The sequence below is a fragment of the Oncorhynchus mykiss genome, chromosome 16 (assembly GCF_013265735.2).
Source record: "Oncorhynchus mykiss isolate Arlee chromosome 16, USDA_OmykA_1.1, whole genome shotgun sequence".
Lineage (NCBI taxonomy): Eukaryota > Metazoa > Chordata > Actinopteri > Salmoniformes > Salmonidae > Oncorhynchus > Oncorhynchus mykiss.
Genome location: NC_048580.1, coordinates 53,366,071 through 53,392,593, shown reverse-complemented (window position 1 = coordinate 53,392,593; position 26,523 = coordinate 53,366,071). Strand labels below are relative to the sequence as shown.

The 26,523-nt window shown below is 42.7% G+C and overlaps 2 protein-coding genes across 3 annotated transcripts in view; one reads left to right on the top strand and one right to left on the bottom strand.

The window, feature by feature from the left end:
* The window catches only part of LOC110492287 (polyhomeotic-like protein 2), a 61,593-nt gene extending 35,087 nt beyond the window's left edge, over positions 1–26,506 (bottom strand). For both annotated transcript variants that reach the window (XM_021566485.2, XM_036947248.1), the window contains exon 1: positions 25,920–26,506. The gene's annotated coding sequence lies outside the window, so the exon portion shown is untranslated. The remainder of the gene's footprint in view (positions 1–25,919) is intronic.
* The window catches only part of LOC110492286 (solute carrier family 2, facilitated glucose transporter member 1-like), a 52,669-nt gene continuing 41,747 nt past the window's right edge, over positions 15,602–26,523 (top strand). Inside the window, exon 1 of the mRNA XM_021566483.2 lies at positions 15,602–15,734. The gene's annotated coding sequence lies outside the window, so the exon portion shown is untranslated. The remainder of the gene's footprint in view (positions 15,735–26,523) is intronic.

The window sequence follows — 26,523 nt, the reverse complement described above, 5'->3', positions numbered from 1 at the left end:
TACGAGAGTCTCTATCACATGTCCTACTCCCTTTCCAGGTTCTAGACACTGTTTCGTCAGTCGTATTAATGCGAAGATCTGGGCACGGACGGGTTGATCAGCTGTATAGGTCCATTGATGGAACTTTACAGCCCTATCTCTGGCAGTCAGCTGGTACCGGGACAGGATCTCGGTTTTTAGTCGCCCATAGTCCGCATTTTCGCGGGAATCCAGGTCAAAATAGGCTTCCTGAGCCACCCCGGTCAAAAGAGGGGCTAATGCACTCGCCCATTCTGTGGGCGGCCACTCTTCCAAGGTGGCCGTCCTTTTGAAGGTCATGAGGAAGGCCTCAATATCATCCTCCTTGGAGAGACGAGGTAAGATGGCGTGAGCAGCCGCTCTTGGCTTAACTCTAGGTTCTTCTCGTCGGCTCAGCTGTTGTTGCAGGAGTTCTATGGTTGTCTGCTGTGCCGTGATCAATTGTTGTAGTAGGGCGTTATCCATCGTTCTTGAATGGTTCCTCCGGGTCTACTGGAAGAATCTTGATTTAGTCACTTATCCTTGTGTCACTCGTCCACCTAATGCCCGCATCCTCCACCAATGTGAGCGGACCAAGTAATTGGGCGTCACTCTAAAGCGGGAAGGTGGAATAAACGAGTCAGGAGTAGGTTCTTGATTGAACACAGTTCTCTATTGAGGGCATTTGGTCAACACAAGCACTCCAACATAATCAATGAAAATCTTCCAAGGAAAACCATACATCTTCTTCTCCAGATGAAATAGGAACACAATATGATTATCTTTAAACTACAACAAAAAGTCACGGGACTGTCACCGTCTTAGTGGTTCTTCCTGGATAGCTCCTCTCTCTCGGTGGCCATCTTCCAGAGATAGTTTTCCCCCTCCTCTCTGTTGGTTCCATTCTCTCTCTTATAGGGGAAGGAGAGTATGTCATTAGTACCGTCAGCTGTGCTTAATTGCCTCTGGTTACCTTGTCTCCCATGCCTTGTTGGGCTACTATCCATGAGCCCAGCCTGCCCTCTGGTGGTCCTTCCACAATAGCTAAGGTCAAGTATTTTATTTCAGTCACTGATCTGGAGAAAGTTATACATGCTTTTATTTGCTCAGACTTAGATTACGTAACTTTTTGCATACATGTCTCAGTCAGAAATCACTCAATCGTCTACAGATAGTTTAAAAAAAAGCTGCAGCTAGGCTTTTAACAGGCACCATAAAACGTAACCATATCACACCTATTTTAGCTTCTCTACATTGGCTACCAGTCATGTTTAAAATAGATTTTAAAATGTTACTAATCACGTTTAAGGCTTGGTTTAGCCCCATCCTATATCTCTGATTTGTATCTCTCTACGAGCCAGGACGCAGCCTGAGATCTTCTGGCAGGGAACAGTTGACCCTTCCAAAGTCTAGGGTGAAAACTAAAGTAGACTGGGAATTTGCAATTAGGGCCCCTAGACTTTGGAATGGTCTACCAGAGGAGATCAGGATTGCAGCTTCAGTACCTCTTTTAAAATCCCTGCTGAAGACACACTTTTAGAAAGATGCTTTTAATGTACAATTTCAATGTATGATTTTAGTTCTCCTTACTCCTGTCTTAGTTTTTTGTAGTACTTTTATATATGTTTTATTGTTTTATTATTTATTGTTTTATTATGTGAAGCACTTGAAAAGCGCTGTACACAAAGTTATTATTATTTTGATAAGGATGATGATGATGATGATGATGATGATGATAATAATAATATTCATCATCATCTTAAGCAGCGCTTGGAACCGGTTCAGGGAACAGAACTAAAAACTGGAAAAGAAAGACATTTTTCAAGGAATAGAATCAGAACCGTTAAAAAAATGAATATGGGAACAGGTTAATAACGTTCTTGCTTCCCTGCTTTTTCCCCCAGTCCCACATAAAATATAACAAAGCGCCTATGCAAAGCCCTCCCTTTGTCGATCAGAAACCTCTTCCAATGTCTGCCTGACAGCTGAAAATCTTTGCCAGTGTGTGTGCATGTAGGCTACCTGCACCTCCCCTCCAAAGCAGAACTGTAGCCTACTGACATTACAAATGTGATTCAGAAGATAGGGAAAGAGATTTTTAATTAGAGAAGGATGGATTAACTTTTTCAATGCTAATTGTGTAGTTAGGACATTTCACATTGGATTTATTAACTACAAAAACGTAAGACGTGTTTTTAATTCTGGTACCGCTTTGTACACACATGCTTCTTAGCTTGCTAGCTAGCTCTGGACCAGCGTTAAGCCAACTCTGAAGTCAAAGACATTCAAAGTTCTTCCAAAGAAGCCGCTCCTCCGTAGGTATAATTCTGTGGGCCTAATTCAGATAATGTATGTAATCACAAGATTCCCAGCGCTTCAAGCCAACCCTCCTCTACCTTCTCGCTCTCTCCACACCAGCAACATTTCTGTTGCATCTCATGCCCTACACTTGTCTTTCCATCACCCAACTAAACAACTCACTGAGCTATAATTTGCCTGCTCCATAGCAAGCTGCTCAGCACTGCATGATTGGTGAAGTAATTTAATGTTGAGCTTAATGCAAAAACAATAATGATTTCAGAGGTTTAAAAAGGAACAGCAAGGAACTATATAAACCGGTAATTTTTTGGGGTTCAAACTTTATTTTGCTGGTAGGAACAGTGGAACAGAACGCAAAAAATAAGGGTTATTTTCAGAACGAGACAAATGGAAAATTATTTTGGTTCCAACCCCTGATCTTAAGACTTACGTCTTAAAATGGCTACTAGATGGTGGTAATGACCTGGCAAATACAGCTGGTGCTCTCATGCATGGTTCAGTGTTGCCTGCCTCGAAGCAAGCATAGAAGGCATTTAGCTCATCTGGTAGGCTCGTGTCACTGGGCAGCTCGCAGCTGGTTTGCCCTTTGTAATCCATGTATTGACGCTTTGCTTCTTAGGTGGTTCGTCAGAGGGAGTAGCGGGATTTCCTATAAGCGTTCGGATTAGTGTCACGCTTCTTGAAAGCGGAATCTCTAGCTTTTAGCTCAGTGCAAATGTTTCCTGTAATCCATGGCTTCTGGATATGTACTGTACGTACAATCACCACAGGGACAACGTTGTCGATGTACTTATTAATGAAGCCGTTGACTGATGTGGTGAAGTCCTCAATGCCAACGGATGAATACCGGAACATATTCCAGTCTGTGCTAGCGAAATAACTACCATATTGAGTGCGTCACTGGTAATTCCTGTTTGAGTTTTTGCTTTTAAGTAGGAATCAGGAGGATAGAGCTTTATGGTCAGATCTGCCAAATGGAGGGGGAGCTTTGTATTATTTTCTTTGTGTGGAGTAAAGGTGAACTACAGTTTTTTAAACAGGTTAACACTCACAAGACTGCAGGGCCAGACGGATTACCTAGACACGTACTCAGAGCATGTGCTGATCAGCTGGGAGACCTCTGTTTTAATTAGACATACCGTACGTTCATTTCACTAATTCATGTCCAGTTGCACAGGTGACATGCTGGTAGAAATTAGGTACAACGGATTTCAGTTTTCCTGCATTAAAATCACCTGCCGCTAGGAGTGCTGCCTCTGGGTGAGCATTTTCTTGTTTGCTTCTGGCCCTATGTACTTACTGTGTACTTAGTGGCAGCATTAGTTTGTGGTGGTAAATAGACAGCTCTGATTAATATAGGTGAAAATTATCTTGCCAAATAGTATGATCTACTGCTTATCATGAGGTATTCTGACTCAGGGGAGCAAAACCTTGAGATCACACACCAGCTGTTGTTAACAAAGAGACACACACCACCACCACTGAGCTTACCCGATGCTGCCGTTCTTTCCTGCCGATGTAAAGAAAAACTTAAGATCAGCGCAAAAAAATATTTAAAAAATAGCCCAGTTGGTCAGGAGCCCCTAAAATGTATGCTATTCCCTCCAGCTCCATTCTTTTGAGCATGCGCTGACCAGCTGGCAAGTGTCTTCACTGACATTTTCAAACTCTCTCTGGCCGAGTCTGTAATACCGACATGTTTCAAGCAGATAACCCTGTGCCCTGTGCCCAAGAACACCAAGGTAAACAGTCTAAATGACTATTGCTCCGTAACACCCACATCTGCAGCCATGAAATGCTTTGAAAGGCTAGTCATGGCACACATCATTGCCATCATCCCAGACACCCTGGACCCACTCCAATTCACATACCACCCCAACATATCCACAGATAATGCAATCTCCACTGCCCTTTCCCACCTGAACAAACGGATCACCTATGTGAGAATGCTGTTAATTGACTACAGTTCAGCGTTCAACACCATAGTGCCCTCCAAGCTCATCAATAAGCTACGGACCTTGGGAGTAAACACCTCCCTCTGCAACTCGATCCTGGACTTCCTGACGGGCTGTAGGGTTGGCAACAACACATCCTCCACGCTGACCCTCAACACAGGGCTTCTCAAGGGTGTGTGCTTAGTCCCCTCCTGTACTCCCCATTCACCCATAACAACTCCAACACCATCATTATGTTTTCTGACGACACAAGAGTGGTTGGCCTGATCACCAACAACGATGAAACAGCCTACAGGGAGGAGGCCAGAGACACGTGCCAGGACAACAACCTCTCTCTCAATGTCAGCAAGACAAAGGAGCTGATCGTGGACTACAGGAAATGGAGGGCCAAACACGCAACCATTCACATTGACGGGGCTGTAGTCTCAGAGCTCTACAGACAATTCCTTTGACCTCATGGCTTGGTTTTTGCTCTGACATGCACTGTCAACTGTGGGACCTTATATAGACAGTTGTGTGCCTTTCCAAATCATGTCCCATCAATTGAATTTACCACAGGTTGACTCCAATCAAGTTGTAGAAACATCTCAAAGATGATCAATGGAAACAGGGTGCACCTGAGCTTAATTTTGAGTCTCAGAGCAAATGGTCTGAATACTTATCCCAACCAATATGTGACATAAAGCTTAGGTCCCCACAGCTGGTAGGGGGCCCCGGACAAAGAAAATATATTTCCTATTGTTATGTGAGTCACTGACTGTCACTCAATTAACCCATGTTAAATGTTTTGGGGATTGCTTGGTAAGTTAGTCTAGCCAGGTATCTAAACCTTGTAGTAATCATGGTACTACAGGGGGTCTGAGGATTTTTAGATTTCTATTTTTCAATCTAACCTTGTAGTTATGGTTGAATTAGCTTACCGACAGGGCACGTGCCCAAGGTCCCTGACCTCAAGGGGGCCCCCATTGATGTTGTTAATCCCTCTCACTCAGATATCATATGAACATGGCATAAATCATGACAAAATGTGTAGAATTGCAGGGAATTAGCTTTAAAACTGCCAAATGTTCACTCCGCCGCATGGCAAGATGTGTAGAATTTCAGGAAATTTGCTTTAATATTATCCTTGCCATTCTAATTCATCTGATAAGACAAGACATCTGAAAAAGTGTTTTGCTAACATATGATGGAGTTCCCTGGCTCACCGGTTTGCCTGAGTGGGGCTTCCTGGGCAAGAAAAGTTTAAAACCCGTGCTTTACAGTATTGAGGAAAAATGTACTTACTATGACAGTGATATGTGCTTGTCTCAGATTAATGCGCTAAATCGTTCTGGATAAGAGTGTCTACTACATGCCTAAAATGTAAATGAAAATATAGGTCAGTTTTACTGGGAGAAAAAATAAAATTGCTAACAAAATAATCTGTGAATGAATACATATATTGCAATATACCTAAAATGTACATTTAATTTGAGTGCTTTTCTGTCTGTGTTCTCATTCAGGAGTTGTTTGTAAAGTTTTCATGGTATTGTGAATCATGCTGTAGTGTTGATGTGTCTCAGCCTCATCTAGTGAGCAAGGTTCAGAAGCACAGGTTTTTAGTCAATCGGATACATTGGGGTGGCAGGGTAGCCTAGTGGTGTTAGGTAGCAAATTCAAATCCCCAGGCTGACAAGGTACAAATCTGCCCCTGAACAGTGTTCCTAAGCTATCATTGAAAATAAGAATTTGTTCATAACTTATTTGCCAAGTTAAATAAAGGTTGAAAAAATAAACATTGATGAAACAGATCAAATGATGATGTTTTTATACTGTTGCTAAAAGGCCCAGCAACAGTAAAGTGAATAATTATTATGATCAAACTGAATCAATTATGCGCATTGATACTAGAGATTGAGATCAAACATAATACTTTGGCTAGTTCAATATCTGTTTTCAAACTACAGACTGGGAACAGGGACATTTTCATTAAAAAACTCAGCAAAAAAGGAAATGTCCTCTCACTGTCAACTGCGTTTATTTTCAGCAAACTTAAAATGTGTACATATTTGTATAACAAGATTCAACAACTGATACATAAAATTAACAAGTTCCACAGATATGTGACTAACAGAAATGGAATAATGTGTCCCTGACCAAAGGGGGGGTCAAAATCAAAAGTAACAGTCAGTATCTGCGGCCTCCCGGGTGGCGCAGTAGTTAAGGGTGCTGTACTGCAGCGCCAGCTGTGCCATCAGAGTCCCTGGGTTCGCGCCTATGCTCTGTCGTAACCGGCCGCGACCGGGAGGTCCGTGGGGCGACGCACAATTGGCGTCGTCCGGGTTAGGGAGGGATTGGTTGGTAGGGATCTCCTTGTCTCATCGCGCACCAGTGACTCCTGTGGCGGACAACTCTGGCTCCTGTGCAGGTGTTATTACACGTGGTCTGCCACTGCGAGGACGATCAGCTGTCCATCCTATCTCCCTGTAGAACTGTCTTAGGCGTCTCACAGTACGGACATTGCAATTTATTGCCCTGACCACATCTGCAGTCCTTATGCCTCCTTGCAGCATGCATAAGGCACGTTCACGCAGATGAGCAGGGATCCTGGGCATTTTCCTTTTGGTGTTCTTCAGAGTCAGTAGAAAGGCCTCTTGAGTGTCCTAAGTTTTCATAATTGTGACCTTAATTCCCTACCGTCTGTAAGCTGTTGGCATCTTAACGACCGTTCCACAAGTGCATGTTCATTAATTGTTTATTGGTCATTGAACAAGCATGTGAAATAGTGTTTAAACCCTTTACAATGAAGATCTGTGAAGTACAAATTATATTTGAAAGATAGGGTCCTGAAAAAAGGATGTTTCTTTTTTTGCTGAGTTTATGTAATCACTATAGACAAAACATTAGCACACTGAGGTGAGATGTCTACTACCAAACTGCATAGGGCTTCATATTATATGTTAATGAAAAGCGGCAATATCCCATTTAATTTGCTTAGTGAATGATTGGCTTGAACAGTGCGGTCCTATAGGCTGTTTGCACAGCGGCCTGCAGTGTCAGTTGATGACAGAGGTGGTAGGGGATGAATGGGAGCTCTGACACACAAACACACACAGACCCTGTGGGATCCAGCCAGGATCAGACAGCTGCCTCTGTCTCTCCCTGCCTCTGTACCACCACCGGCCCTTCAGCCGCTCAGATTCCCTCCACTACCAGGTCCATAGGACCAGAGGACCATGTCCACCACAGACGGGGTCAAGACCCCCATCCCTGGCCCCACAGAAGCCACCAGGCTGGTCAGGGGGCCAAGCCAAGAACAGGTAATGGCCCTTCCCGGGGATTCATTTAATCTCTTACAGCTTTTTCATATCATATCTTTAAAAAAATGCTGTGGGTGGTAACAAGCCAGAGTTTTTTGGTAGAAAGTGTTTTTATGTTTAAGTATTCCTAGGGGAATGATATTGCCTCATGTTGATGAGCTCGACTTTGATTGTTTGGGGGTTATCAAAAATGATTTAATGATCTTGGAGGAGTAATATTGTTTTGTGTTACAGCGTTTATTGTGTGTAAGTAGTTGTGTTTTTGCAAAATAAAGAAGATGGAGCAAAAAAAAAATTCATGGCTACATAGATACAGCTGTCTCGGTTGATATAGACCATAGCGCGGTAGATGGTGTGATTGTGGTATAATCTGATTACAGTATGGTACTGCACGTATGAAGCTGATGACTGAAATTAGGCATGCGCACACTGCGTAATCCCGTTATAGCAGGCTAGTTATGACCTAGCTAGGACCTATTTGTACAATGTATTATATTATGTGTATCCTATCTGCAGCTCTACATAAACTTTTTATCCGACTACAGTATAAAAGACATGGCTGGTAGCCTGGAACAATGCTGAGCAATATGTAATCCAATCGCAAGTATAGTCCATTAGTGCCACTGAGATGTATTTGTCTGGGGGTCATATTGCTCTTACCTTAATCTGCTAAGAATAGAATAGAATCCATTTTTGTATAGCCTCAGATGGATGAAATGTTTTGAAGTCAATGTCATGACAGAATGTTGGATGAGAAAAAGTAATCTATACTGAATAAAAATCTAAACACAACATGTAAAGTGTTGGTCCCATATTTCATGAGCTGAAATAAAATAAATCTTCCATGCGCACAAAAAGCTTAGTTCTCTCAAATGTTGTGCATTAATTTGCTTACATCCCTATTAGTGAGTATTTCACCTTTGCCAAAATAATTCATCCACCTGACAGGTGTGGCATATTAAGAAGCTGATTAAACAGCATTACCATTACAAAGGTGCACCTTGTGCCGTGGACAATAAAAGGCCACTCTAAAATGTGAGTTTTGTCACACAACATAATGCCACAGATGTTGCAAGTTTTGAGGGAGCACAATTGGCATGCCTACTGCAGCTATGTCCACCAGAGCTGTTGCCAGATAATTTAATGTTAATTTATCTACCATAAACTGCCTCCAACGTTGTTTTAGAATATTTGGCAGTGTGTCCAACCGGCCTCACAACCACAGACCATGTGTATTCATGCCAGCCCAGGACCTCCACATCTGGCTTCTTCACCTGTGGAATGGTCTGAGACCAGTCACCTGGACGGCTGATGAATTTGAGGAGTATTTCAGTCTGTAATAAAGTTTTTTTGTAAAGAAAAACTCATTCTGATTGACTGGACCTGGCTCCAGTGGGTGGGCCTATGCCCTCCCAGGCCTACCCATTCTCCCATGTTTATTCTACAATTTGGACGTTTTCTGCAATTCCATTTCACCTACTCTTAATATTTAGGAATATTTAGGAACACAAATAGTGTTTCATATAGCCTTGTGTTTATCTGTCATCGTGTGATAGAGCTGTGAGCGTTAAAGAGAAGTATTTGATTTGGCATCGCAGTAATGGGGAGTTGCTGATTGGCTGATTGGATGATTTTTGCTTCATAATCTGGTAAAGACAACAGAAGAAGGGAGTGTGTGTGTGAACAGTGACCTACTGTCAAGCATGAAATTTGTTCACCATTACATTCTGTGTACCACTCACTGGCCTTGTTGCTCCACCTGTTGCTCCATTCCCTAAATGCATTGACCCTTATCCTGACCTGATACAGCCAAACCTATTTATTGTCCTTAAAAACACATTTGTTTCATTGTATGACGCTTATTATGCAAAGCATGTTTTTGAGATTCTAATCATCTGAAATTAGATTGAATCGAATATATAAGGAAAGTAAATGTTACATTTTCTAATTTTACTTACTACTGCGGCAAGATCCTATTTTCACATGCAAATTAGTTTTATGGCAAACTGTAAATTTGCAGCAACTTGTGATCTTCTGGAAAACAATTCTTGGAAACATTCTATTCGCTGCAAACTCAGCGTGAATATGCAAATTAGATCTGGTTTTTGGTTACTGTGTGTTAAACATTTAAATGTATCTACATAAACCAAATCACATGAACTTACTTCACAGAGAAGAAAAATGTACATCCTAAATGTGGTAAATATACTAAATTCAATGTCTTCAACAGAAAAATACATCCAATACAACTTGAAATCATCAGCATGGTGTCACATCCTGACCTTAGTTCCTTTTTATGTCTCTGTTTTAGTTTGGTCAGGGCGTGAGTTGGGGTGAGCATTCTATGTGTTCTATGTTTTTGTATTTCTGTGTTTGGCCTGGTATGGTTCCCAATCAGAAGCTGCTGTTTATCGTTGTCTCTGATTAGCAGGCACTGCTTTTACATTAAAACAACAAACTAAAAGTCAATCTAACAGAGTTATAAATAGTTCCTCATGAGCACATTAGCATTGGAATGAAACAGTCATGACTCATCCATCCATTGATCTATTAATTCACAGTGGGAAAGTTGATAAACACAATAGGACTTGAAGCACACATCCAGTGCCCCAAGCAGTGTACCTTACTCCAATGCCGGTCCACTAATGAATATAAACACCTGTGAGCAGTCCCCAAGAGCCAAAACAAATGGGGAGGGTCTGGTCACTGTGCCTGGTGCAGGTACTCAACCATGTTGGTCCCATCTTGTTTGAGAAATCATTTGATTTTAGAATATGAGGACTTGTGCAAAGTATGGAGGCACACTGACAATGCCATCACATACACAATCGATTTTGTATATTTTATAGCCATTTACATCCATTAACACCCAGTTTGATGTTTACATCATTCATTTGGTGCTGGGGCTCATAGGTTCATTTACACAACACTAACCATGTTCCCATCCAACCATTTAATGCGGCTGAATTACCTGATGCATGAAAAAAGCAACACAATCTCACACTCAATTCATGCAAATATGTACAAAAAGTATTGCAGCAGCAATGCATTTTTGGCAATGATGTTCTACACTGCCTTTTTTTGTGTCCCACATTTATTTATATATAACAAAAAAAGTGTTAACAACCCAATATTGTTAATCTACCAGGTTGTCACAAAATACATACAATATAATAGTTCATCAATTGTCACGCCCTGACCTTAGTATTCTTTGTTTTCTTTATTATTTTGGTTAGGTCAGGGTGTGACATGGTGATATGTGTGTTTTTGTCTTATTCTATGGTGTTTGTACTGTCTAGGGGTTTTTGTAGATTTATGGGGTTGTTTTCATCTAGGTGTTTATGTTGGTCTATGGTTGCCTAGATTGGTTCTCAATTAGAGGCAGGTGTTTATCGTTGTCTCTGATTGGGAACCATATTTAGGCAGCCATCTTCTTTGGGTATTTTGTGGGTTATTGTCTATGTTATGTTGCATGTTATCACAGTGTTTATATAGCGGTCGTCTTAATCGTTTTGTTGTTTAAGTGTTCTTTATTCAATAAAGAAGAATGTATTCTAACCACGCTACGCTTTGGTCCCCTCCATGCGACGATCGTGACATTGATAAATGTGGAGAAATAGAAGACCTGCAAAAATGGCTGTTAGAGCTCACTTTGCCATGCATGAGCCCTAGTTAGAGTCCCTGTTGCAGCTTTCACTTTCTTCTGCTACATTGCTGGCAGCGTCTAGCTCACATCTAGTTATGTAATCTACTGTTGGGAAGCATTCTGTTTTTCAACATTGTGTTGGGTGTAATTACATTGATATATCTAATGAACAATGGATAAGCAACAATGGATTTGACAGAAATAGTCACTACAGGTGTGATCAAGCCTTGCTGTACATCAAAGTTGCCTGAAGCTGAATGGAAAGTACTATGCCCTGACCAGTTATTCAGGAGAAAATCCTCTGTGACTAGACATTTACATGAGTTAACTTACCAGTGTGGACCCAAAACAAACACATTCTACCTGTTTAAAGTGCTATTAAAACCATGGTGTTACTGAAGCTTATTTATCTAATAACCTGACAATGATCCACATCATCTGGGTAGACGATGTGTTATGCAGCAAGACACAACTAACTTTTTTTTTAGGGTGAAAACCAGTAATATAAATCACTGTTGATCCATCCTGTTCTGATCTAATAAGATGAATGTAGGATTTCCTGCGGCCTAGAATTGAGGCCTTTCCCAGTCATAAAGGACGAAGCTAGGCCCCTCTTGGTTATCATTGGGGAAGATAGGGTTAGGGGCTATACAATGCATTCGGAAAGTATTCAGACCCCTTTACTTTTTCCACATTTTGTTACATTACAGCCTTATTCTAAAATGGGATAAATAGTTTTTTTCCCTCATCAATCTCAGCTATCACAGCACAGGTAAATGCATCTTAAAAAATGCTATTCTGTTATTTTGAAATAAATTGTCTTCGTAGCATGTTTTTTTTATAACCTTTCTAAACAAAATATGAATGGATTTCTTTGTGATTGTGTATATTAAATGTATATATTAGACTGGCAGCTACTGGTAGGCTACTCATCGAGTCCCAGCTATTCTACTCTTAGTGTGCATATGGTGCAGGAAACATCACATGCGTATATTCCCCAGCCCTTTACAATATGAATATGATGGAAAATAACAGAATACCTTAGAAAGGATATTTTCCCAAAATCGGTATTTGCTGATTGTCATCAGTAGTCATGGAGCTGTGGTTATTCTAGGAAAACATTGTATTTTGAAAGAGAGACCATCTGTAAAATATTTTGTGTTTTTTGGCAAAACTAGGCTCATTAAAAACTGTGGAATATGCTTTTCCGGAGAGGGTATAGCAATCAAAATGTCTGGCCTGCATTTGGAAAAGTAAACAAGCACCAGCAAGCTTCTCAAAGATGCCCTCTGGTGGTCGAACTATCATTAATGGCAACAGTGGCTGACAGTAAAGACTATGCCACCATGCACTCCTCCATGCCATACAATTCCCCAGCATCCCACAAGCTGTGTTATTAAAACCATGGTGTTACTGAAGTTTATATATCTAATATCCTGAATGTATGTCGCAACTTTTAAAGGAAAACCCACTTTATGCAAATAAGTTATTTCTGTTTGTTTTTTTCAATACATTTGCTTTGCATTATTGGGTATTTGGGTGTAGGTTGATGAGGATTTATTTTTCTTTAATCCATTTTAGAATAAGGCTGTACCGTAACAAAATGTGGAAAAATGCACTGTATGTCACTCTCTTATACCTCTTTGTCCAACATGTTATACCTCAGAGGTTGTAAATAAACCCTTTTTAAGGTGATATAACTTCTATCATTATTTTACTTCTATCATTATTATCGGGCATACATTTATTTATATTAACATCTTAAAAACTTTTCACTGCACTTCTCCGTAACCTTAAAAATCAACCATATTCATTTCACATTAAAACAAACTATTAATCCTTCAAATAAATACACCTGACCAGCAGTGGGGGCACAAGGGGCAGTGGGGTGATTTCCCTTACTTAGACAACCTTGTCCTGCTTTTTAAAGCTATTTTAAATTTTATTTGCTTGATCTCCAAGGGAAGGCTATTCCATAGACAAATGCCTATATAGAAAAACGTGTTCCTCGCAGTACTGTTTACTCTTGGGATTTTACAAGACATAACACTAGCTCTGGTATTGTGATGGTTGGTTATGGACCATATCATACCTGTATAGTTCCCCTCCTCACTTTCCTGCTTAATGTGGTCAAAAAGCTGGATAAGTATCAGGAATAAAGGTAAGAACCAAGTGTAGAAGTAACAATGTTTATTGTACCAACGGGGCAGGCAAGCGTCAAAGCAGGCAGGCTCAGATCAGGCAGAGGTCGGTAATCCAGAGATGGAGCAAAGGTACAGGACCGCAGGGAGACTCCCGGTCAGTGACAGGCAGGGTGGTCAGGCGGGTACAGGGACAGGTCAGGTCAGGATAGGCAAGGCAAGGCAAGGCAAGGCAAGGCAAGGCAATGCAAGGCAAGACACTTTGTGAAATGTCAGAATAATAGTAGAGAGAACTATTTATTTCAGCTTTTATTTCTTTCATCACATTCCCAGTGGGTCAGAAGTTTACATACACTCAATTAAATGGTTTAACTTGAGTCAAACGTTTCGCGTAGCCTTCAACAAGCTTCCCACAATAAATTGGGTGAATTTTGGCCCATTCCTCCTGACAGAGCTGGTGTAACGGAGTCAGGTTTGTAGGCCTCCTTCCTCGCACACGCTTTTTCAGTTCTGCCCACACATGTTCTATAGGATTGAGGTCAGGTCTTTGTGATGACCACTACAATACCTTGACCGTGTTGTCCTTAAGCCATTTTGCCACAACTTTGGAAGTATGCTTGGGGTCATTGTCCATTTGGAAGACCCATTTGCGACCAAGCTTTAACTTTAACTGATGCCTTGAGATGTTGGTTCAATATATCCACATCATTTTCCGTCCTCATGATGCCATCTATTTTGTGAAGTGCACCAGTCCCTCCTGCAGCACAGCACCCCTACAACATGATGCTGCCACCTCCATGCTTCACGGTTGGGATGGTGTTCTTCAGCTTGCAAGCCTCCCCCTTTTTCCTCCAAACATAACAATGGTCATTATGACCAAACAGTTCTATTTTTGTTCCATCAAAGAGGACATTTCTCCAAAAGGTACGATCTTTGTCCCCATGTGCAGTTGCAAACCGTAGTCTGGCTTTTTAATGGCGGTTTTGGAGCAGTGGCGTCTTCCTTGCTGAGCGGCCTTTCTGGTTATGTCGATATAGGACTCGTTTTACTGTGGATATTGATATTTTTGTACCTCCCATCTTCACAAGGTAATTTGCTGTTGTTCTGGGATTGATTTGCACTTTTCGCACCAAAGTACGTTCATCTCTAGGAGACAGAATGCGCCTCCTTCCTGAGCGGAATGAAGGCTGCGTGGTCCCATGATGTTTATACTTACGCACTATTGTTTGCACAGATGAACGTGGTACCTTCAGGTGTTTGGACATTTCTTCCAAGGATGAACCAGACTTGTGGAGGTCTACAATTTGTTTTCTGAGGTCTTGGCTGATTTCTTTTAATTTTCCCATGATGTCAAGCAAAGAGGCATTGAGTTTGAAGGTAGGCCTTGAAATACATCCACAGGTACACCTCCAGTTGACTCAAATTATGTCAATTAGCCTATCAGAAGCTTCTAAAGCCATGACATAATTTTCTGGAATTTTACAAGCTGTTTAAAGGCACATGTAAACTTCTTTTCTTTTTTTTTTTACCCCTTTTTCTCCCCAATTTCGTGGTATCCAATTGTTGTAGTAGCTACTGTCTTGTCTCATTGCTACAACTCCCGTACGGGCTCGGGAGAGACGAAGGTTGAATGTCATGCGTCCTCCGATACACAACCCAACCAGCCGTACGGCTTCTTAACACAGCGCGCCTCCAACCCGGAAGCCAGCCGCACCAATGTGTCGGAGGCTACACCGTGCACCTGGCAACCTTGGCTAGCGCGCACTGCGCGCCACAGGAGTCGCTGGTGCGCGATGAGACAAGGAGATCCCTACCGACCAATCCCTCCCTAACCCGGACGACGCTAGGCCAATTGTGCGTCGCCCCACGGACCTCCCGGTCGCGGCCGGTTACGACAGAGCCTGGGCGCGAACCCAGGGACTCTGAGGGCACAGCTGGCGCTGCAGTACAAGGCACATGTAAACTTCTGACCCACTGTTATTGTGATACAGCGAATGATAAGTTAAATAATCTGTCTGTAAACAATTGTTGGTAAAATTACTTGTGTCATGCACAGAGTAGATGTCCTAACCGACTTGCCAAAACTATAGTTTGTTAACAAGAAATTTGTGGAGTGGTTGAAAAACTAGTAAATGACTCCAACCTATGTGTGTAAACTTCCGATTTCAATTGTAAGTGGGGAAGATGGGCGACACCTGGAGGGGGTGGAGACAAGCACAAAGACAGGCGAAACAGATCAGGCAAGTATCAGTGGAGTGAGCTGTTCTGAAACCAGATTGTAGTTCATAAAGAAGTTTGTGCTCAAGAAGGTATCCCTCAAGTTGATTAAAATCAAATCTCTCAATAACTTTGGATAAGGTGCTGAGGATTGACACAGGTCTGTAGATTCCTACATTTGTTTTACTGCTCTTCTTGTGAAGTGTAACCACCCAGGCTGTTTTGAGATCCTTGGGAAATGTACCACTACTTATTTTTATTTTATTTAACCTTTATTTATACCGTTTTTTCTCAATTACATAACATCTATTTTCCAATGGAGACCTTGTCCAACTAATAGAAAGGTTTACAATATGCGTTATTTTAGCAGTGACACAAGCACTATCTTTTATGAATCTTGCAGGATGGTTATCCAGCCCAGTTGCTTTGTTTGTGCTCATTAAGCATAGTAGATTGGAAATGTTGTCCTCTGTTACCATGCACAGCCCAAACAAATAATTTGTGAGACCTTTGCTATGGTAAAAGTTGTTTATGAAAGACTGGCCAGTGTCCAGAGCAGATAGGTAACTTAACCAGAGATGAGACTATAGTTGTAAAAAATGTGTTTAAATTTGCAAACTTTGCTTGGTCAAAAACATAAAACGTCATCACTATCCAGGCCAATTCTACCTTATGGGGAGTTTTTGAGCCAATGTCCATTCAAATTTTCCACAGTTTGAGGCTGATGTAAGTTGTCATTAACAGCATCTATATAATGTTGCGATTTGGCCTTATCCATTTTGTATCTTGCCTGGTTTCTACAGTTAATATAACTGTCATAATCTTGTTGTAGATTTGTCCTTCTGAATCTGGCCAGGTAGCGATCCCTTTTCCTTATGAGGACTAAGATCTGGGAAATGATCCATTTCCCTGACCGCTGTTCGATTCGAATTTGACTCTGACAGCTGGTGCTTAAAGCTAGTGAGGGAGATGAATCTCCAGCTTCAGTGATTTTTGCAGTTCGTTCCAGTCATTGGCAGCATAGAACTGGAAGGAAAGGTGGCCGAAGGAGGAATTGGCTTTGGGGGTGACCAGTGAAATATACCTGCTGGAGCGCGGGTGGGTGCTGCTATGGTGACCAGTGAGCTGAGATAAGGCGGGGCTTTACCTAGCAACGACTTATAGATGACCTTGAGCCAGTAGGTTTGGCGATGGATATGAAGCGAGGGCCAGCCATCGAGCGCATACAGGTCGCAGTGGTGGGTAGTATATGGTGACACAACGGATGGCACTGTGATAGACTGCATCCAATTTTCTGAGTAGAGTGTTGGGGGCTATTTTGTAAATGACATTGCCGAAGTCAAGGATCGGTAGGATAGTCAGTTTTACAAGGGTATGGTTAGCAGCATGAGAGAAGGATGCTTTGTTGCAAAATAGGAAGCCAATTCTAGATTTAATTTTGGATTGGAGATGCTTAATGTGAGTCTGGAAGGAGAGTTTACAGTCTAACCAGATACCTATGCCTTGTTAATTTGTGGAATTTCTTTCCTCCTTAATTTGTTTAAGCCAATCAGTTGTGTTGTGACAAGGTAGGAGTGGTATACAGAAGATGGCCCTACTTGGTAAAAGACCAAGTCCATATTATGGCAAGAACAGCTCAAATAAGCAAAGAGAAATGACAGTCCATCATTACTTTAAGACATGTAGGTCAGTCAATTCTGACATTTTCAGGAACTTCTATCAGCCAGAGTTACCAGCTACAATCTCTATCCACTGCTATTGTGCCCATGAGCTTCGCCCAGCCTGTGATGTGTGTCAAGTTGGTCACTGACACTTTCAGTTCAAATGACCAATAAAGCAAGTATGGTAAAATTAAGGCCAGGCTGACTATGGTATCTGTGCATGTAATGTATCTAGTCCCAAATTTTCTACATGGTTCTAAGAAGTTCTGGTGAAGTTGAGTCTTTCACGTTTCCATTAAGGTTGTACTATTGGTTATCGATAACAATGTGGAAGAAGTAGATGCTATTTTACATGGGGTCAATGAAAATGTGACAGACTACCTCAATTCGGTCTTACAGTATGTAGCAACATTTGAAATTTCACGTGAGGACTTGTGCTAAACAGAGTGAGTAGGGTAGTAAACAACAAAATATTAAGTGGTAAAACAGCCTACAATAAGGAAACTCAATCAAATCAAAGTTTGTCACATGCACAGGATATAGGTGTAAACTGTAGAGTGAAATGGTTACTTGCATATTTGCGTAGTAGCAATATCAAAAATAAAGTCTCAATCAAAAGTTTGGACACCTATTCATTCAAGGTTTTTTCTTTATTTGTACTATTTTCTACATTGTATAATAGTAGTGAAGACATCAAACTATGAAATAACACATATGGAATCATGTAGTAACTGTTGTAATAACATATTAAAACATGTAATGACGCATTCACGGACTGTTGTTAAACACACTGATAACCCATGAATATACACTGCTCCAAACCCTTTGGGATGGGCTACAAAGACAATGAACTCTGTCAAGAACCAATGAGATACAGACAACAGGCTGGAGAGGACTGTCTATCACCTACGAACAACCAACCAGGAGCCAGGACTACTAGAATCTACCTACGTCATTCCAATGTATAAATGTACTGCCCAAATATGTGTTACGCCCTCTTTTTCCGAAACCTCCCTAAGAGTGGACGATGAGAGCCGTGCTGCACGTTTGCCAGATATCACTATGCTAGATTAAAAGGCCTCAAATATACCGTATCCGCCTTGTCCAGAGTCTCATCTTGGTCTTGTCTCTCCTATAACTAATTCATTAACAAATTGGTAGCTAGAGGATGGTAGAAATCCATGAATTCGGTCCATAGATTTGATGAGAGAAAAGACAAGTTGACGACAGATTCTAGAAGGACGGGCGACCTGTCTACAGGAGCCATCGGGGATTCAACTCGCCTCAGGAAACTGACCAAAGAGCTCGACATTATAAAGGTACGCAGAACCGGTTTAATCGAATTCTGCATATTATAGTATAATCAATATCCAAATTATGGTCAGAAGTACTGAGTGCGTGAGTATGAATTGCCGTTAAATTTATGAAAAAATTATCCAATAACCAAAGGCATTTGCATAATGATATCTGTGTAAATATATTGTTCAAATCTGATTCAAATAGTCCTGCAACAGTAATAAAATTACTGGGTGTCGCGGTGAGGAATTGGAGGACAGAATGTGATATATTGTTCAAATCTGATTCAAATAGTCTGGCAATAGTTGATATGTAAATCAGCTAGGTGTTACGGTGAGGAATTGGAGGACAGAATGTGATATATTGTTTAAAATCTAATCCATATAGTCTGGCAATAGTTGATATGTAAATCAACTAGGTGTTACGGTGAAGGATTTGATAACAGAATTTGATGGAATGTGATGCACTGTTTTAATCGGGTCCAGATAGTCTGGCAATTTTCGATTTGGCAATCGTTTAGGTGTTACGGTGAGGGATTCGATAACTCAGTGAAATGAAATATGAATGAGATGATGAAATGTTTTGTTAATTGATCGAGACACATAACAAAGACTGGGACTAGTGGAGTTGACATCCCACTAGGAGCATCAGTTAATAAGCTAAAAAATTGGACTAGGAGTGAAGGAATTAAACCTGATCTCTCCAGATTAATGTCACTGATTCACCGTTCCATGAGACAGAGTGATACTGACCACCGGCTCTAAATTTGACCGCCGAGTCAAAAGTTTGGGCGGGGCTGTGCGGCCGCCGTGCCGTGTAACGAATTGATTTCTGTTCTCTTTGTGCTGTTGGGGTTGCCTAGAATTAATTTGACAAATATTATAGAAGGCATTTGAATGCTTTGACATTGACCCAAAAGTAGGCGTTTGGGACACTAACATTTCGCCAGGCAGTAGAAATGTGTGAACCTGTAAAATTACTCCAGTAAAATACCCTAGACGCATGATTATCTCGCGAATATCCCTTTGCGATATTATAGTACAGCAATTCTACAAAACTCTGTGTGCACGAGGGTGAGACACGAGAGATAAGTCTGTGTGGGCACCAGGGATACATCGCTGGTTTTGACCAAGTGACGGGCTAAGTGCACATAGTTGCGGAGGGCCATAGTGCAATGTGCAACATTTAGTTGTTTTTAATTGTTTTACATAATTTTTTATCGGACCCAGACATAGTGAATCGTCAATATGGCCTCAATTACCGTTCCCAAACTCAAATTCAATGAATATTTAGATCAGAGAATACAGGAAAGGGCAGGAGGAAAACAGGAATATAAATCAATAAAGAAGATATGGGGGGAAATTAGGCTAAGATGGACCCAGGCAGGTTACATTGGTGGAGTTGCCCCATCCAGGGAACAACTCAGCACTATGGAAAGAGAATTAGAGGAGGCAGTCAGGCACGGGAGAGAGAGTGAGGCAGAAAAGAATAGCAGCCATTTTTTTCAAGAAAAAAGGAACGAAGGAGAGAGAGAGAGCGGAGGCGGAGCTGAGAATAGGGACATGGGCAATAGAGGTGAAAAAAAGGACATGCCCACAAAAGAAACCTGATATGATGGGGGTGCTTGCTGGGGCCTCAGATGACGTCAGAGAAGGCACAAACAACAACCACAACACACCACCACCCACCGTGACCACCCCATCGGCCCCGCTCCCTCTATACCCGCCACAGGAAGAGAAGACTGAAGTGCCACCTCCCTATTCACAAAATCCATTCGCATACCTCCCACACAACCCATTTAAAAACCCACACCACACCAGCAGCCATACAGGCCCCGGTCTTCATGGTGAAGGGAGGACAGCTAAAAGGGAACATGACTGTGGGGATTCAAGAAGGCCACCTTGTCTGTGAAGAAAGGCCCGATTTGCTCAAGCCCCACAGCACTACAAGGCCCAGGTGGGTCCCTGCTGAACTACCCCCAAGGAAGGGAAGGTGGATCTCAACCGGGCCTCCTAAAGAGAGAAGGCCACGATCTTATTCAGTTCTCCTATACTCCAAACACAGACAATTAGCTGAAATCATAGGCTTGACACAAGCACTGAAAGGAGCAGGAAGGGGCCTACCAACTTCCCCTACGCCCAGCAGTTGATCCATGCTTCGTTGAGTACCAGCCTGGGAAGACCGCCTTGATGGGACAGATGCCCAGCCTACATGGAGGAGCCTCTACATGGATACACTAACTGCAATGAAAATACTACTACCCAAAGCCACGAACACAGGATGAGGAGGAGGAGGAGGAAGAGGACCCCCTCCTCTACAATACAACCACCCAGGGCCCAGCCACATGCAGCAGCAACAGCAAGATTACAACCAACCACAGTTTCAAGGTATGGCAGGGAACACCATGCCCTGGCCATAAAAGATGCCCACACTGTCTGAAACCCCAGAAGTGTACTGGCCAAAATGCCTACCCACAGGGCCTGCCACCCCTCACATCCAGTTTAAGTTCAACCAACTGAAAGCTCAAATCTACACTGCACCCATTAAAGACTCCCCAAGCTGAGATCCATTGCACACTCAATGCAACAGAAACCGATGACTGCCTCTACACTGCAGACTGGGACGAAGACAGGATGCACCTGACCCCTCCTATCAGGTGTTGTACCATTGTGTGAGGCCCAGAGGGGGTGGCAGCACCGGTCATCCTACGATCAAGGAACCTCCATGCACCCCTGGCCTGGACGGCTGAAGCATCAACAGCCATAGCACTCCTGAAAACAGATCTATCAGCGGCAGCTGCTCTGACTGCACCTGACTACAAGAACAAGTTCCATTTGGATGTTTCTGAAAGGGAAGGATTCACCTCATCCGTCCTATTCCAGAAACAAGAGGGGGAGAGACGGGTCTTGATGCACTACTCTTCTAAACTTGACCACATTGAGGTAGGACAGTCAACATGCTCCAGATACGTTGCTGCAGTAGCAAAAGCTATTGAAAAAACAGCTCACAGCCATCATCCCTCAACCAACATCGGCCCAATTAGCTGAAATCATCGGATTGACGCAGGCCCTCATCAGAGGAAAAGGAAAGACTGTGAATATCTATAGAGACTCAGCCCATGCCCATGAAGCAGTCCACACTGATGGACCCAGAACTTTTATGAGAAGCACATGGCCCCACACACACAAAGGCAAACTAAAGACCCTCCAAAAGGCCCTCACATAAAAAATATGACTGACTTATTTATTTTATGACGAATGCAATGTTTGTGACAGACACAACCCAAAGAAACCATATCGAACACCAATGGGCTCATACCCATTACCTAATGCATGATTTCAGGTTATTAGCATAGAATACACAGACATGGGGGCGGATAAGGTGGTTAATGGGAAACAATACCTATTAGTGATGGTGGATAGGTTTTCCAAATGGGTAGAGGCAATTCCAGCGGCGGGGGAGGATGCGAAGTCAGTTATAGGCCACAATCCCAAGATCTCATGGAACGCGCAAGTCAAACGTATGTGCCGGGTCGAAGTTGAAATGGGTCGAAGCCCTGCCCCTGGCGTTGATGGCCATGAGAGCCTCACCAGGATCAGGCACCCATCTCTCTCCTCATGAGATAATGACTGGTAGAGTCATGCCTGGCCCACCAAGGGAGGGAGGTCATATGCCCGCCCTTGATGTGCAATAAATTGTAATGTCTAATTATGTGAAAAAACTGACGGTTCTCTCTGCAGCACTCTCTACCCAGGTTCACAAGGTACCGGAGGGGGAGCTGCCGGGGGACACGCCACCACTGAAGGTAAAACTTGGAGACTGGGTAAGGGTGAAGGTCCACAAGAGAAAGTGGCTGGAACCCAGGTGGACTGGTCCGTACGAAGTGAAGGAGGTTACTTCACACTCAGTCCAGGTCAAAGGTAAATTGGGCGCACCTTGGCACCACCTCACACATTGTACACCAGCTCCAACCCCTTCCCGCACACTGACGGAAGTCAGAACCGACCTAAGTGGTCTACATTCGGCCCCAAATCTTGCACCTCCTTAGTCAGGGAAAATGGGAGGTTCAACCCCATATTCACTGACTAAGTCACACCGTACTCCTTGGGAACGGTTGGGGATCTCCGGACCACTGTTTGTTATTTTTCTTCTCATGGGAGGAGTCACTGTATGTACACTCACATGGCTTATAAACCAACAGATGCACCCACTACAGATGCACCCACTACAGACTCACACACTGAATTCTACTCTGCCAGGTGAAACTAACTCTCTCTCTTTTCCCTCTTATCTACCACAAGACCATACCGTTTCTAGGCGTGAGGTGGGAGTCACTAAGTGCACCCCCCAGGAGTTGAAGAGCACCACCTTGTGTTTGCCTTTCAATGCCACCACCACCGTTTACCTGCCTTGGGGCCTTTTGGGTCATGCGCAAAATAGTTTGGGGCTACCTGCCTGGACCTATTCCAGTTTTAACTGGTATATAACCAAAGGGGGATATGGTGAGTGGTCTTGGAAAAACTTGGTGGCAGAAACGGGGCATGACTGGTCCAGCTATTCCAAGGGACGGGTTGTTCTTGCCTGGCGCAAACGGCTTACATTTTCACGCACTGGTTTTCAACTAAAGCTGATTGTACGACCTGGGACCACTATGGGGTGTCAGGTTTTTACGTTGGCCCCATATGTAGATACCGACAGGGCTGAAGTCCATTTCACACTATATATCTGTGTTACGCCAGAACCACAGCCTACTTCTGTGACGGTGCGTGACGATATGGCAAAGCCACATACCCTGCCCCAGCACAGGGATGGGTGGGGTTCTGCTGTTTTAGTGGTCACCACCCCTACCCCGGATGAGAACATTCGGGTTGCTACAGGTATCTCAGGTTTGTCTAACAATTGGCTATTATTGACCGAACAAGCAGCCAATACAACCCCCACTAGTTGTGTAGTTTGCATGGGTGCCCGACCATTGCTCCGCATTGTCCCGGATACTGTCGAGATCGGACGTTTAATGCCCCTTATGGACCAAGACAATCCGACTGGTAATTGTTTCTTGTGGGATGCAGTTTACCCTGTTGTCTCCGCTACGGACAGGGCACCAGTATTTTCCTCTGATGTTGCCAGGGCCGAATTCTCCTGTATTAACATGACAGGGGGTATACTACAGTTATGTTTGCTCCCTGTTGGTTGGTGTACAAATACTATCGTAGTAGTTGGTGTTTTTAAGCCAGTGATCAGGGCTGACATCTGGTGGTGGTGTGGGGGACCTCGGCTTTTTGACAGACCTCCCAATAAGGCTACGGGTACTTGTGCGCTTGTAACACTTCTACTGCCTATCTCTGTTTACCCTATAGGTGTGGGTGATTTGGTGACCCGGATACAGGCTGTGGACCCACAGTTTCTGCCTACCAGAACCAAGTGGGAAGCAGCCCTGACTGTTGGGGATCCCACATATATTGATGCTATAGGTGTTCCTAGGGGGGTTCCTGATGAGTACAAGCTGGTGGACCAGGTCGCCGCAGGTTTTGAATCATCTCTCTGCTGGTGGTGCACTGTGAATAAAAAATGTTGACCGCATTAACTATATACATTTCAATGTCCAAAAAATTAGGGAACTGGACTCAACAAGGTTTTGAGGCCGTACATGGTCAACTGGCGGCTACCTCCCTTATGGCTTTTCAAAATCGCATTGCCGTTGACATGTTGCTGGCTGAGAAGGGTGGGATATGTTTTATGTTTGGGGAGCAATGTTGCACATTTATCCCCAATAACACAGCCTCTGATGGCAGTCTCACTGTTGCGTTAGAAGGACTACGTACCCTGAATGGTAAAATGAAATCCCACTCTGGGGTTGATACCAGCACGTGGGACTCCTGGATGGATGCATTTGGTAAATATAAGGTCCTGGTCTCTTCTATTCTGGTCTCTATCTCTGTGTTTGTTGCAATATTAACCCTCTGTGGCTGTTGTTGCATCCCATGTGCCCGCTCCCTGCTTTCTCGAGTCATTACTTCTGCTATTGCACCAAATAATGACCCTGCACTGATGTTCCCCCTCCTACAACAGGAGGATCCTCTGGTGGAGTTTGAAACATGCACATATGAGTAATTTTCACGTCTCTTTGGAGACGTGAAGAGGGGGACTACAAATTTCCTAAAATGTCCTATTCTATTTTTCTTACATTTAGTTTTGTCACGTCTAGTAGACGTGAAGAGGGGGTGTTGTAATAACATATTAAAACATGTAATGACGCATTCACGGACTGTTGTTAAACACACTGATAACCCATGAATATACACTGCTCCAAACCCTTTGGGATGGGCTACAAAGACAATGAACTCTGTCAAGAACCAATGAGATACAGACAACAGGCTGGAGAGGACTGTCTATCACCTACGAACAACCAACCAGGAGCCAGGACTACTAGAATCTACCTACGTCATTCCAATGTATAAATGTACTGCCCAAATATGTGTTACGCCCTCTTTTTCCGAAACCTCCCTAAGAGTGGACGATGAGAGCCGTGCTGCACGTTTGCCAGATATCACTATGCTAGATTAAAAGGCCTCAAATATACCGTATCCGCCTTGTCCAGAGTCTCATCTTGGTCTTGTCTCTCCTATAACTAATTCATTAACATAACCAAAAGTTATATATTTTATTTTTAGCTAGCTAACGCTCAAGCTAACATTTGCAAGCTACCCAATTGTGATAGGACAAACTATTTAACCTGAACGACCATCACATTCATAATTCGTAGTGTTTGTCATTCGTAGTGATTGTTCAGTCAACCAAAACACCCTTGGTCAGAATAACGTTAGCCGTTTTCCACTCGTCAGTCACACTAGAACTAGAGTACTTGCAAATATTCTGGTGAACCTCACGTGCTGGTGGCGGGTAAATTAACCCACTGGCTGGGTCAAATATCCATAACCCAGCACCAACAACCAAACCTTGTTGTATTTACAGAAAACAACCCGACGATTGACCCAATGCCTGCAACCCAGCAATTGGGTCATCCAAACAACTCTTACATCTCAAAGCCATGCATGCAAGAAGCCTTACCCTGTCATGTGTACACATACTGTAATTCTCTGTCCTCAGTTTGATTGAAGGCCTATATCTGTATTTTTGCCTTGTAACTGATTGCTTCTAGAAAGTGAGAAGGAACAACACATGATCAAGATGAGCTAGCTACTAGTTTAAAGTGATGAAATATCTCATTCTTACAAAGAATGAATATATGGGCTACATTTATGAGAATACACGCATTGAGGTGCTTCTACACCTGCATTGCTTGCTGTTTTAGGTTGGGTTTCTGTACAGCACTTTGAGATATCAGCTGATGTACGAATGACTATATAAATACATTTGATTTGACTTACCTTATAAATCTTGAAGACGATACACTCATTTATCACTCAGTAAGTGTTGCGCGAGTGCACCACAAACATATTTCCAGGGTGTTGATGCATCCTCTTACAACATATCGGGAAGGGAAAGGTATCCATCTGTCAGAATTAAGGTTTGCTTTGATGTCAAATCTAGCTAGCTACCTTAGCTGGCTGTTGTGCTAGCTAATGCTACTGAACCATTACACTAGCATATTGACATGCATATTCGTATAAAAGTAACGCATCCACCTAAAAATGTGTCCAATTCTGTACTACCATTAAAATAAAACTAACTCCCCCCCCACAATTACAACACTTAACCTTCACTTTTGTAGTGTCTTAACACTTAGTATTTATTTATATAATAAGAAAGACTGAATACAAGTAATTGAACTGGAGCTTCACATGTACTCAAACGAGTTAGTACCAGAATAACATAGAACAACACTGCGCATGACCAAGGATGCTCCATCCTTAAAGGGGACATCAGTAATTAACAGAACATAACATTCCTTCTCTTATACAATCAGAGTTACTTTTACCAAACCACAACTGAAACATTTCCCAGAACTTGTTGTAGTTATTTTGCATATTT